This window comes from Aythya marila (assembly GCF_965140915.1).
Source record: "Aythya marila genome assembly, chromosome: 4".
NCBI classification, from domain to species: Eukaryota; Metazoa; Chordata; class Aves; order Anseriformes; family Anatidae; genus Aythya; species Aythya marila.
Window position 1 is genome coordinate 36,771,437 of NC_139045.1, and position 12,590 is coordinate 36,784,026.

The 12,590-nt window shown below is 45.8% G+C and overlaps 1 protein-coding gene across 2 annotated transcripts in view; it reads left to right on the forward strand.

Annotated features, from left to right (window-relative positions):
• Positions 1–12,590, forward strand: part of MAML3 (mastermind like transcriptional coactivator 3) — a 196,878-nt gene that overhangs the window by 34,646 nt on the left and 149,642 nt on the right. The gene's annotated exons all lie outside the window — the stretch shown is intronic.

Consider the following 12,590-nt stretch of genomic DNA (forward strand, 5'->3'; position numbering starts at 1 on the left):
GATAGCCGGATCGTCACTGCGCGTTTAGTCTGAGTGTTTGTAACAGACACTTATGCCTGTGACTTTGGTCCAGATAGCTTGGGTAAAGAGAGCACTTTGCTCAAGCTGGAGTCCTCCATCAATCATATATAATCAAGCTGTGTTAGTTACATTTTGCAGCTTATCTTCATCGTAGCGTAGCTTAAGGTTTCAACAGTAGATGGGAAGTGGGAAACGGAGAGCAGACGTAGAAGAGCAGAAAATGGTGGTGTGGAACTTGAAGCAAAAGAAGCTGGTAACCTACAAAATAAGAGACTGATGGCGAAGAGAGGTCTCTTTTCCAAGAGACCAAGTCTGAAACTGAAATATAGCCCCGCAGGTGCCAGGTACCCGAGCTTCAATTAGGTTCCAAGATAGGTGAGTGCTGGCTGCCTCTGGAAATCTGATTGCTGTCGAGATGTAAGTTATAGGCAGGTTTCCTCTGCCTGCTGGAACAATTACTGATTGCTGTTAATTAAATTAACTGACCGGTGGGAGGAAAAATGAAACGTATGCGTTCTCAGCTGTTTCAGATGATATGTGCGTGCATGAGAAAGGGCTCTGCCTCTGATGCAACACTAAATTAGTCCCCAAAGAACAGTGTTTTGTCCTGCATGAGTTGAACAAAAATAAACAAACGAGACCTGTATTTTTTGTTGCGATTCTGCCTGTGTTGTTCTTATTTTGGACTTCTAGAAGACTATATTCATTATTCACCCCAGAGCTGGGAGTTTCGTGCTGTCTGACTCGTATTTGTTCAGGGACATGGGGCAGGCAGAAAGGGAGCTGTCTGTGTTTGTTGTGCATTCCGTGGTCCAGGATTTCAGCGCAGTTTGTCTCGCTTTCTCTAGTTGAGCATTCAAATAATTAGTGCCACTCAGCCAAGGCCATAGTCTATCTCAGTTGGGAGTACCCAGCACAGCCCTCATAACCTAACCAGTGAAGCAATTGTTTTGTCTATTGTTCCCGCTGTCTGCTGTTCAGATAGCATAATTCTCTGAGAATTCAGCATAAAGGGGGATTGTGTATGTGAAGATGGTGGTGCTAGATACTAAAACAATTAATTAGGCTGGCTGAGAGAAGATCTAACGTCCTTCCAGAAAAGTACAAGCACAGGGTGTTGTGTGTCTGTTGGTACGTGACGGGCAGATGCTGTGCCTTGTTGAGGGAGCAGCCGTCGCTGGCTGGGATGGGAGCACGTATATCCCTCTGGTTGTATGGCAGGGGTGCTGGCAAGGGACAGCAGCAGCCACAGGGTTTAGTCAAAGCTCCAGGAGATGCGATAGAGGCTGCCAAAAATGTGTGTGAATTCAGGTGCTCTGCTGATGGGTGCTGGGCACTACATACCCAAAATCTTTTAGGTAACTGAGAGTTGGCTGGGCAGGGTTAACAGGGTAAGGCTGGAGCAAAGCATATGGGCAGAGTCACCTGGAGCCAGCAGTGGTCTTCAGCTCCTGCCCGGCTTGTCTTGCTGCGCCACTTGGAGAAGCAGTGGCAGTCAGCGGATCCATCCCAGGTGATTCCAGCAGGCATTTCTTCCCCAGCTGTCATTCAACCTGTCGTAAGAAATTCCCTCTGTGGAACTTCTCCTCCACCGAAGAGCTTTGCTGCCCGGATCAGACCACAGTTCCGCTTCTCAACGAGCAGAGAAAATGCCTATGTCTCAAGTGCAGATTTAGACGTGGGCAGGACTGGATTGGTAGACAACGAAACAAAAGGCTGTGCTACAGTTTGCAGCAGAACAAGCCATACTTCAATAACATGGAATTGCAGAGGACCGCGGGGTCAGCCAAGCCAACGTGAAGGAGCGTGCTCGGCGTGGCGGTGGCGCTCCGGGGAACGCCTGAGTCAGGAGTTGTGCGGGTGTGTGTGGTGGTGGTGGGAGGGTTTGTGCCAGGGACCCCGCTTCAAAGCCTGGTTTGCCGTCTGGCTTAGCATTTTTGTGCCTGGTGATAAATGGAAGGTTCCAAATCACCATTGTGTTGGGAGTTAGTGCAGGGGGAGGGGAGAACTTATTCCCCATAAAAGTTTCTTTTGTCTCCGAGCCAAAAGGAAAAAAGAGCAGTCTGCTGGCTCAATTTAGCGGATAGGGAGCCAGTAACTGATCAGCTTATTAATACAGAGGGTTTCAAATAATACAGTCTGTCAAAAAAAAACAAAAAAACAACAACAAAAAAAGGCATTTAAAAACACTTCAAAAAGAAACAAAGGAAAGGGCAAATTACTTCTGTGTTGACCTTCAGTTAAGCATAGTTATGCTTTGGCTGCTTAGGGTGTAGAAGCTGCTTTGGCTTGCTTAAGTATCCTTTCCTTTTTCTCCAAGGAGAGAGGTCCTGATGGTAGTGAAAAATAAGCTGTGTGTATGTGTAAGCCTTACATGCGTGTGCTTTTCCTAATTGGGAGCAGCAATGTAGGTGCGAGCAAATCTGTCTTCCATTGCTTTTCTGGCGTCTAGTTAAGAAGAAAAGACACAGGATGTATTTTTATTTTGGTCCGTTTTTAGTTCTGGTTTCCTTGAGTTAGCACTGAGCAGAGCGCTCCCCAGCTCCGCTATGGAGAGTTGATAGCCCTATGATTGCAGCTCATCGGTGACAAACAACCGAGCCCTAACACAGTCTCAAGTAGGAGGTAGCATTTGTTCTGCACTAGCTGGCTATTTGTATCCCACTCCATTTGGGCAGTGGGTGGACAGTCTGAGTTGCCCACGGAATTATTTTCTGTCACTCATGGGAAAACCCATGGACATGCATCTTGTCAGCAAATAAAGCCGATGGGTCCATACATCAGATTCTTTCCGTCTGCAGAAATCCAAAGAAATCCTGTTTCGGTCACAGAGGCCGTGTTGAATGAGATCTGGCTGGAGTGGCTCTTCCCTCTCCTCAGGGGTAGCGGCTGTGCCTCATGCGGTGATGAGATGTCAGGGAGCGGGCTGACGGATGGAGGCAGCGCTGACTTCCCTGTCAGCTCGGAAGACTGATCCCCGAGCTCAGATATGAGTAAGAGCATGGGCTATTTGAAGTGCTGAGGCTCCTCTAAAGCCGGGTGGCAAATTGTAGTTGTGATGCTTTGCCGGTAGGCAGGGTTCAACCTTTCGGGAAGGGGATCCATTAAGTGCTAATGAGCTTACACAATACTGGCTTCAGCTGCACGGCCTGGGAAGCAAAGCAGCGGGTGTGGAAGGTGGAAATGCTGTGCTGCCATCTCCTCCCCGAGTGTGCCCTCTGGATTCCCAGCCTCACCGGTTGCACCCTAGACCTGTTGTTCCATCCTCTTTCCTCCTTGCCCAAGCAAATACCTCCAACATGCCAACGTGTGCTTTTCGTTTCCCAGTAGGGCTTCCTTTGTCTCCCATGACTCTGCCTACCCCTTGTTCTTTCTCCCTCTGTGACTGTGATTTTTTGAATCTGTGCTTTAGCAAAACCTCTTCATTCCACTTGAGCTTCCCATGGAGCTATCCTTTATCTCTCCCTGCACTTTGTGTCAGGGCAATAACGTGTGCAGGAAAACAAAACTCAGCCGCTGTCCCTAGAGCATGACTTGCATGTCTGCTTGTTTGTGATAGATCCACATCCTTTTCTTCTGAGTTAAAATTTTGGCCTTTAATTCTGGCATCTTTCATGGCAGTGGCTTAGATGCAGCCTGTAGTTTCCCTGTAAGACGACTGAGCTGATGTATTATCACATCCTGAAGAAACACACCCAGCGTCTGGACATCCCAAAAAGCAATTGCTGTGTCTCTCATAATGTCACTTCTGAATTTCTCTGACATACTTTTTTCTCTGCCATTGCCCCTTCCCATGTAGAGTGCAGCAATAAGAACAGATACATTTGGGGTTTTCATTGTGTTTCTTTGAACATGTGATTGATGTTTTGAACACCTTCACCGGGTACTCCCTGTGCTGTTTGCATCCAGCACAGAATAATTGCTTTTACAGCTAAGGTCCTTCCCGGCCATGTCCTTGCCATCTTCAAGGTTGTGTCCCCCATCTACTGGGCCCATGTTGCAGGCTCCGCTCCTCACTTGTTGCATTTTGAGGAAAGGGCCTTTTGTTGTCATCCTCTGGGATCTTTCATGTAGTGGCAAAGCCAACTTGGTGCCCTCCTTGGTGGAGAGCAGTGGGCTCTGGGGCTGCTGACGGCACACGGGGCGACACAAATGGCAGCAGTAATTGTTGACAGATAGAGACCGGGTGGTGGGGAGCGAAGTGCCGAAGGGACAATTACTGCAGGCATCCTCCAGCGGCCCGAGCAGCAGCCCCCTTTGGTGTCCGCTTTCACGGAGCTGCAGCGCGTTAATTGGAGTGCTTCTCCGTTAACACGTCTCGCTCAGCTTCTTGTCTGATTCTGCTTAGTGGGGAGGTGGGGGAAGGCTCCTCTTTGTTGAGGTGGCTGTTTATTGTTAAATCCTATTGAAACGTGTGTCATTTGTCATGTCTTCTCCTAAGATTGACTAGCTGCTTTTTTTTTTCCTCCTCTTAAATGTAGGAGCTGTTAGGAGACAAATAATACAAGGTAGATGTAGCATTAGCTGCAAGTTAGAAATGGGTTTTAGTATTCCTGATAAGCTGTAGATCCTGATGCTTTCAAATTAAAAATACACTGGTCTTTGTGAAATGTACAGGGAATGACGTATTTTCTGAATATCTGAAGAGAAATTGTGGCAGTGATCTGTTACATTGATAGACTACTCAGACTAAACATGTATGTCTTCTATTTTCTTGTGTATTACAATTTATCCTTGATTTGCCGATTATTTTTGTTGCTAGAGATTCAACAGACTTGTATAGTGCTGACTAACCTGAGGTATAGTGTGGAAGACTGACTGGTTTCCTCGGTGTGTTTCCATCCTGACTTAGAGGATGAAACTGCCTGGTTCGCTGTGGCCATAAGTGACAACCAAAACTTCTCTGTCTAGGTTTTAAAGACTGAGGCTAAAGAAGAGAGTCCGTGAGCAAGAGACTGATGCTACTGCAGGGTAGTCTGAGCTGACATGTCTGAGACGCAGGCAGTGTGAGCAGTCAGTGCTATAATACTGGCTCATAACAAACTCCATAGAAAACGCAGGTTGGATTTACACGTGGAAAAGTGATGCACTGCATAAAAGATTCCAGGAGCTCCCTTGCAGGAGAGTTTCAGCACGAAGGGCTATAAAGCAGAGAAATGGCAGGGATAAAAGTTCCAGGACAGACCATAAAGCTGCAGCAGTAAGTAGTGTGCTGTCAGTCTCTGGATCAAAGTGGTGACAGCAAGTACAGCATCTCAAGAGGAGTGTAAAGAGCCAGCAAAACCAGCCAGAAGGGCAATAATGGCCCCATCCGCCTCCTAACATAAACAGGTTGTAAATGACCCAGGACATAGCGTGTAGGGGTGGGTGAGGAATCTGCGAGGGCTCCAAGCAATGACCTTTTGGATCGGGGTTGTTTTTGTTTTCGGAGGTGCTCAAAGGAAAGGCTGCCTTGAGTTTTAATGCGGGATTCCATTCCAGAAGTTAGCATGGCTGGCCCGTTTCTATGGCTTGTTTTATGTCTTCCAGGAGCTATCTTCAGAAAGGGATGTGGTTACACCGCCCTGTCTTGTCTCGTCTTTTAATTGCTAGGTTCGGCAGGACGCTGTTTGGTGGGAGACAGCTACTATGACCAATTGTATGGGGAGAGTGACAATTGTACTGAAAAACATGACACTGTTACAAAGCTTAACACTTGGGTACCTACGGCTTAAACACGTTGTGTCCAAGTGTTGTAGCATTAACTTCACCATGAAGAATAGAGGTAAAGGATAGTTTATACAGAGCTCCTGTTTTTAAGAAAGATACAGGATGGAGCAGAATAAAACCGCTCCTCATCTTGGGCTGATCTGCAGCTTGAAGCAACTTCAGCATTGTTTATGCAGCCGAGTGGGGCAATGTGCATGTAGAGATGACTTCCATTAGGATAACTGGTCAAGACCCTGAGCTATCCTGTCCTACCTGGCCTGTTTGCTATGCTGCTTCTGCATGGATAGCTGAAGCAGTAGCTAGCCCATGGTGCTTTTCCTAGAAAACGGGTGTTGATGATGATGTCCAGCCCAATTCCAGGTGCAATAATTGCATTTTGTTCAAGTAAATTCTCTCCATGATGTCAGTTTGCAACTCGCATTCTGTTGTACACCATGTTTCCATGTGCAGATAAACAACTGCTGTATATCCTCCTCTTGTTCGTGGCTGATTCACCTCCCTGAATGAAACCCTGTATAGTTTTCAGAGCTCCTTGGGATCCTTCAGTGTACATAGCATCTTTTAGATAAATGTTATTAACCTTAATGTGATGCCCAGCATCGAGAAGGGTTTTTTTTCAAGAAACAACTTACAGAATATCAAGTTGCCACTGCCAGAATAGAAAACTGCAGAAACTAATTGAAAAGAGCTTGAAACAAAAAGTTAAGATGGAGTAATCTGTTGACTATTAATACAGGGAAGACCGGCTTCTCTCTTAGTGTTTGGCTGCGCTGAACTGCTCTGCTTTATCCCATTCTGAGGATCTGTCCGAGGGGGAAAAAAAAAAAAATAAATAAAGAACTTATTTGTTAACTCCATGGTTGCAGGGCATCTCTGCATCCGTCGGTTTGGTATTATTAAATGTGATTAGATGTTTGTATGAAGAAAAGCCTCATGCAGAATGATGACACATCTTTACAGTGAATAGAAGAGAAAGGAGAATTAGAGAAAATTTTAAAAATGCTTAAATGCTAAGGGACGAATATTTAGCCTAGAGAAATCACTTGCAGAGGGGGAAGTAAACTCAGCACAAGTCATGCTGTAGAGTGAAGTGCATGGTTTTGTAGGAAAGCTAGAGACCAAGATGGATGAAAGGAAGTTAAGGACAATTTATCTTTTTTTTTTTTTTTCTTTTCTCTCCAAGAAGAGAGCAATTTCTTCTAGAGTTATATTAGGAAATCCACTGGAGAGCTGATGAGCCTGAATAGCTCAGGAGACTCGAGGGACAATCAAGAAGAGCAAATTAGAATGTAAAATATTTTTTTACACTGGCCTTCCACACGGAGGATACCTCTTGAGCCGAACATTACTTTTGGTACAAGTAAAGAGTTGGCAGGAGTGAATACACCATAAGATCTTCCTGAGTCACACGATTTAGCAGGCAATAATAAAAATACAGAGAATTGAACTCTGCTGGTAGTTTTGCCCCTTTATGCCCTGGTCTATGCTTCTTTTTCCCTGTCTTCAAAATGGAACTTATTTTTAATGGCATCCTTTTTGAGACTGGGCAATACCTGTATGTAAATGTAGAGCTTATCAGTATTTTTAATATTTGGACTGTATTAATGTATGAAGTTGGTAGTTAATTTCTTTAGCATTAGTTGGATTACCTCCCAGGAAAAAAAAAAAAAAAAAAAAAGGCAAGCCATAAATAAATGTGATTTAATTTACCATTACAGCTGCGATGAGAAGCATCTGGAGGATTGCCAATGTTCTTACGGAGGTGGGAAATGATAAGGGTGGTCCAGAGAGTTATAAACTCACGACCCTCGTTTAAGTACCTAAGAAAATTGTTGAGAAAGTCATTACAGCTGCCATTAAAAAGTACCCGAGGCACAAGCCACCGTAGCTTTAAGTAACTGTAAACTTTGGCTAACGTATTAGAATTCTTTGAAGAAGTTAAAATGGTGAATAATGAAAGAAATGTTAGAGCCACTGTAACTGAGGCTCCTGGAAGGGTTTTGGTAAAGTTTCTGTCAGGGAAAGCTGGTGATCATGAGGTGAGGAGAGGCTTGCAGTCGTACCACAAGTTTAAATGCTATTTCAGGTGGGAAACAAAATGTGCAAATTTTTACCAGGGGAAAAGGCTTGTTTGACAGCCTGGGAAAAGAGCAGAGCACCTTGGGGGCTGTGCTACTGTGCTGAATGACAACAGCACTAATCATCTGCAGGAGGGGCTACCAGCACTTCAGAGGCATACAGCGGTGTCCTTGTCAGGCAGTCCTGTGTAGAAGAGCTCAGAAACCCTCCAAGAGCTGCCGAAGAACTGAGTCCGGCTGAACCTGCAGCATGGGGCAACTCCCACCGAAGTGTAAGGACTCTGACGGCGGTGCCCAAAGATAAAGTAAAACCAGACACATTATAAATATTGGGCACTATGTGCAGGTATCTGTGGTACAGTTGTGTGAAGGGCTTTTCAGGAGGCAGCTCGGCGGTGGAGCTGTCACCTTTGTATGAAGAAGTCAGCAGTGGTTATGTCCGGGTCTGAGCCGGGCTCAGAAAATAGCCTCATCCTGAAAATGGCTCCAGCGAGTGCAGGTCTGTTGGCATTTCTGGGGGGACACAACAGGTTAAAAACATTGTCTTCTGGAGTTACTTTGTGCCATGTAGCTTCAGGCTGAAGTTGTATTTAGTCCAGCCTTATGAGCTCAGCAGCACCATGGGCAGATGAGTGTCTGCCAACAGGGGGCAGGGAGCCATCCTCTTCACATCCCGTCTTAAAACCTTCCAGTTTGTCATAGTCAGTGGTCAAGGTTGTTGTTCTTTTCTTCCTTTTTCCTTAAGTAAAAACAAGAATCCAATAGATGGATTTGCTGTCTATTAATGCCTATTAGCTGGGTCTAACCCCTGCCTGAGCCCACTTGTGGTGTTGGTCAGCACCCACCAGTTTTCCGCAGCAGTGAAGTTGCACAGTAAGCAGCCTTTTCTGTTGTCTTCAAACCTTCTCCGAAAGGCTCAGAGATAGCTTGCTGAAAAATGCGGCAAGACAAATATTGCTCCTACGTGCAGGTTTCCCTCTCCTCCACTTCCAGCTTCTCCCTTGCCTGCTCTTTGCATCCCAGCCTTTTTGTCTATCGTTAGGCCATCTCAGGAGCTTTTCTCCCACTGCTTGTAAGAGTATTTTCTTAAACTCCCTAAAACACTCCGCTCAGCTTTCCACCCTTTTTGGGGGAACCACTCCCTATGGTTGTAAACTGTCCCACTCACGAGATGTGTTTCAGAAACTGGAGGATTTCTAAAGTGTGCATGCGGTTCATAAGAAAACACGAGCGGTGCTGACAGCCCCTAGTAAGAGTCTCTCCGTCTGGCACTTCAGCCGTGTGGCTTCCCCTGCCCCTTACAAGGGGTGCCTCCAGATGCCTGCCTGTCCGTGGATCTGCTTTTTTCCTTGGGCAAGAAACGGGGGCTTAGAGGCTGACAAAGCGCGGCTGAACCCATGCCTCCAGATGTGAAAAGCTAATGCATTCAGAAACTGGTGTAGTGAACACTCCTGCATATAAAGGAGACACATTCGGGGGAACACAGCAGGAATTCTTTATCTGCTGCAGCTCCCCAGCCTGCTCCTTACACTTGCGCAGCAAATCCCATTGGCCAGCAGCTCTCAGGCTATGTTTCTTTTCCCTCTGGGAGCAGTCACTTCAGCTTATCCCTTTGTTGCCATGGCTTCTGCCTTAACTTTTACTGCCCCTCTCCATTTGTTGGAGTGGGCCTTCAAAGCAAAACTTGCCGTTTTGGAGAAGGGCACCTGGCAATAAATTAGGTGAGGGCTAGCGTGGGAAGCATAAATCTGAGAGCGGGAGCAGGAGTTTAAACAACTTCAGCCCCGTTCCCAAGGAGCTTTGATGATGCTCTGCCCTGTTTGTTGAGGTGGAGAAGGGCACACACTGGGACTGAGGAATATATACCTGTATTTTAGGCTACTGTTCAGGTGAATTGGCAAATACAGGCTGTGCTTACTGGGGCACTGATGAAATCCTGTCTGCCTGGATTTGGTGTGTCTGGCTATGAGGCAGAAGCAGAGTTGACTCAATCCCTGTTCTGCTGTGGCACTGTCTGCCTTGGTCCAAGCACCAAAATGTAGCCTCAGAGCGGGGTGGTGCACCCTTCAGGTCGGAACAGTTCTCTTTCAGTCTGTAAATATTTCAATGAGTTGTGTTTTCTTATTATTTTATTTTATTCAGATGCTTTTCGGGGGGTGGAAGTTGGTTTTGTTTGTTTTAACACGTGCCTCTTACTAGGATCGCTTCACACAACCAGGAAGAAAAGTGAGTCCTAAAAATTCAGTCCTAATGCTTAAAAGTGCTTAAGAATTCAGTCCTAATGCTTAAAGCCTTTTGATTTTTTTTTTTTTTTTTTTGCAATTCTAGTAACAAAGTAGGCTCCAGCCACTTAAGTAGCTGATGTTTGTCTTCTGGCTCAACAATTTCTACAAGCTGACAACCGTGGCCCTCAAGAGGACAGAGCTGATGTGAAATCTTGTGAATTAAACTTAAAAAAAAAAAAAAAAAAAAAAAAAAAGGCAATAAGAAGTAGTAAAAGTTTTGGAGACTGTGTGCTTTGCCCAAACTTGCCTGCCAGTTAGGGTTTTGTAACCGCGGTGTCGCTGTGTTATAGCTGGCTCTTTCCGTGCAGCGAGTCTGCAGTACTGGTTGAAGCTGACTGTATTAGCACCGTGAAACTGGCAGTTCTCGAAACAAAAAGGCATTCTGAAAAAAAAAAAAAAGGTGTTTTTTTTCCTCATCCCTAATGTATTTCCATTATGGTGCTTATAAATGTTAATTGTATGAATAGCAAGTGTGAAATAGAAAAAAGAAACAAGGGAACATGGCTCATGGCTCTTCAAAGGGGAAGAAAAGCCTACCTCTAATTAGGTACAACTCGTGTCAGAGTTTTGCCTGATTAAAGCCAGAAAGGCGAGGAGCATTGTTTTCCGAGTTACTTTGCTCTGCTGTATCTCATTCTTCAGCTTTATAATTCATATTCAGATTCACCTGGGAAGTAACTGAAGCGTGATTTTGAGGCACTAGGCTAAATTCACCCTGCTAGAATCCTAGCGGAATCGTGCCGAGGATGAATTTGGCCCAGGCTTTCTGTGCTTACTGAGAGAAAAATCACAGTCTAATTGGGAAGGGAAGCATGGAAAAATATCTGAAATAGCACACCAGCAGCCTTTCTGAAGCACTTGTATTTGTATTCCCTTCCCATCATTTTATGCTGATTATATTTGTGTTAATTACACACGTTCCCGTCTTCTTCCTCGCAAGCTAGCCATTGCAGGGGAAATGTATTTGCACATAAATATCCTTACAGTATAAAAATTTTGATTATAGTCTTGTTTAATGAAAAAGCTAAACATCGCTTGCAACTACAGTTGTACGCTATTTAATCAGATCTTTAACACTTGTAAACTGAAAGGAGAAATTTGGATTGCTAAATTTGCTTTCCTAATAGGCAAGAAATAATAGAAATAATTTGGTGGGTTGGTTTGGGGTTTTTGCATGGAACTGATGGTGAGAAGTTCAGGGTAACTCCTGTCTTCCCTAAGAGATGTGGCATCTCTCTACTGGCTCTTAAAGGCTTGGGTGTGTCATTTAAAATGGTTCTTGGTACATCAGGTCGTATGGTCAATGTGATCTGTAGGATGAATACAGATTTATCATGTGTCCCTGTCCTCAGGGGCATGCACAGAGGTGCTCCGGAGCTACTGCAGCGTGGCAGAGAAAAAGCCAGTCTGCTGGGCTCTGCTGGTGTCGTTTCTCCAAGCACCAGAGCTTTTCTGCCTCCATGCAAGTTCGCCAGGTAATGGCAGCGTGAAGGCAGTGTTGCAAGAGGAGCTGCGTGCCGTGCTGCTGCCTGGCAGTGTGTGTGTGCTCGGGGCTGGCCCACCAGCGCTGAGGGCAGGCGAGCCGGAGCAGAGCCGGGATGGCAGCGTCCGCCCTGCTGCTGCCGCCCCAGCCCTGACCAAACCCCGTGCAAGCGGCGTCCTCCCAGCAGGTTCAACTGCACTCGCCAGTGCGGGCAGTTCTCCAGCCAGAACATAGCCCACACCGAGGGAAAAATGAAAGCCAACAAAGTAAAGGTAGACTTCTGAAGTAAAATGTTGGAGTAGGAAAATCTCATTGTTCTTTACCACTTCAAAAGCACAAAAATACATATTCCTGTATCAGTAACTGAACATAATGGAAATTACGTCTGCTAATAAGAGGTTAGCCATGCAAGGAACTGATGGTTTGGGGAAACTTCTCAGTAGTGTGACTTAAACTAGCATCCAGATTAGCGAAGCTGAATCGAGCTGGATCAGGATATTCTTGTTCCACCGCGGAGGGGTACCCACAACTGCTGTTCTTCAGGATCCATGGTTGTGCTGTAGTTTCACGTCCTACCTTAATCTGAATTAATGTTCAAGTTCAGGCAGGTTCTTTCGCTGGAGGAAGCAGGCTGTGTTAAAGTAGACAGAAAACTGACTATTTGCTGCATGTGATTAAACTTAAATTAATTTCAACATAAATACACCCACACACGGATCTTCCTGTTACACAAAGCTCCTAAGAGTTATCATTAGAAAGTGGAAACGTTGCCATCCCAGCCCTGCTTATGGAGGGACAAGGCTTCGTGTCTCAGCCTGATCCCAGCCCTACCCTCCCTCATGACCACAGCCAAACCTTGGCAACAAGCGTGCCACCAGGGCATCGCTTCTGGCCGCAGCAGCTAGAGGCACAACAGCCCGGGATTCTGCTCCCGTAGCTGGCCCCCTCTCTGCTGCTCACCCCACCGAAATTTGCCCTGTGCCTTGCTGTTACTGAATGTGCAAGTGGGCCCGC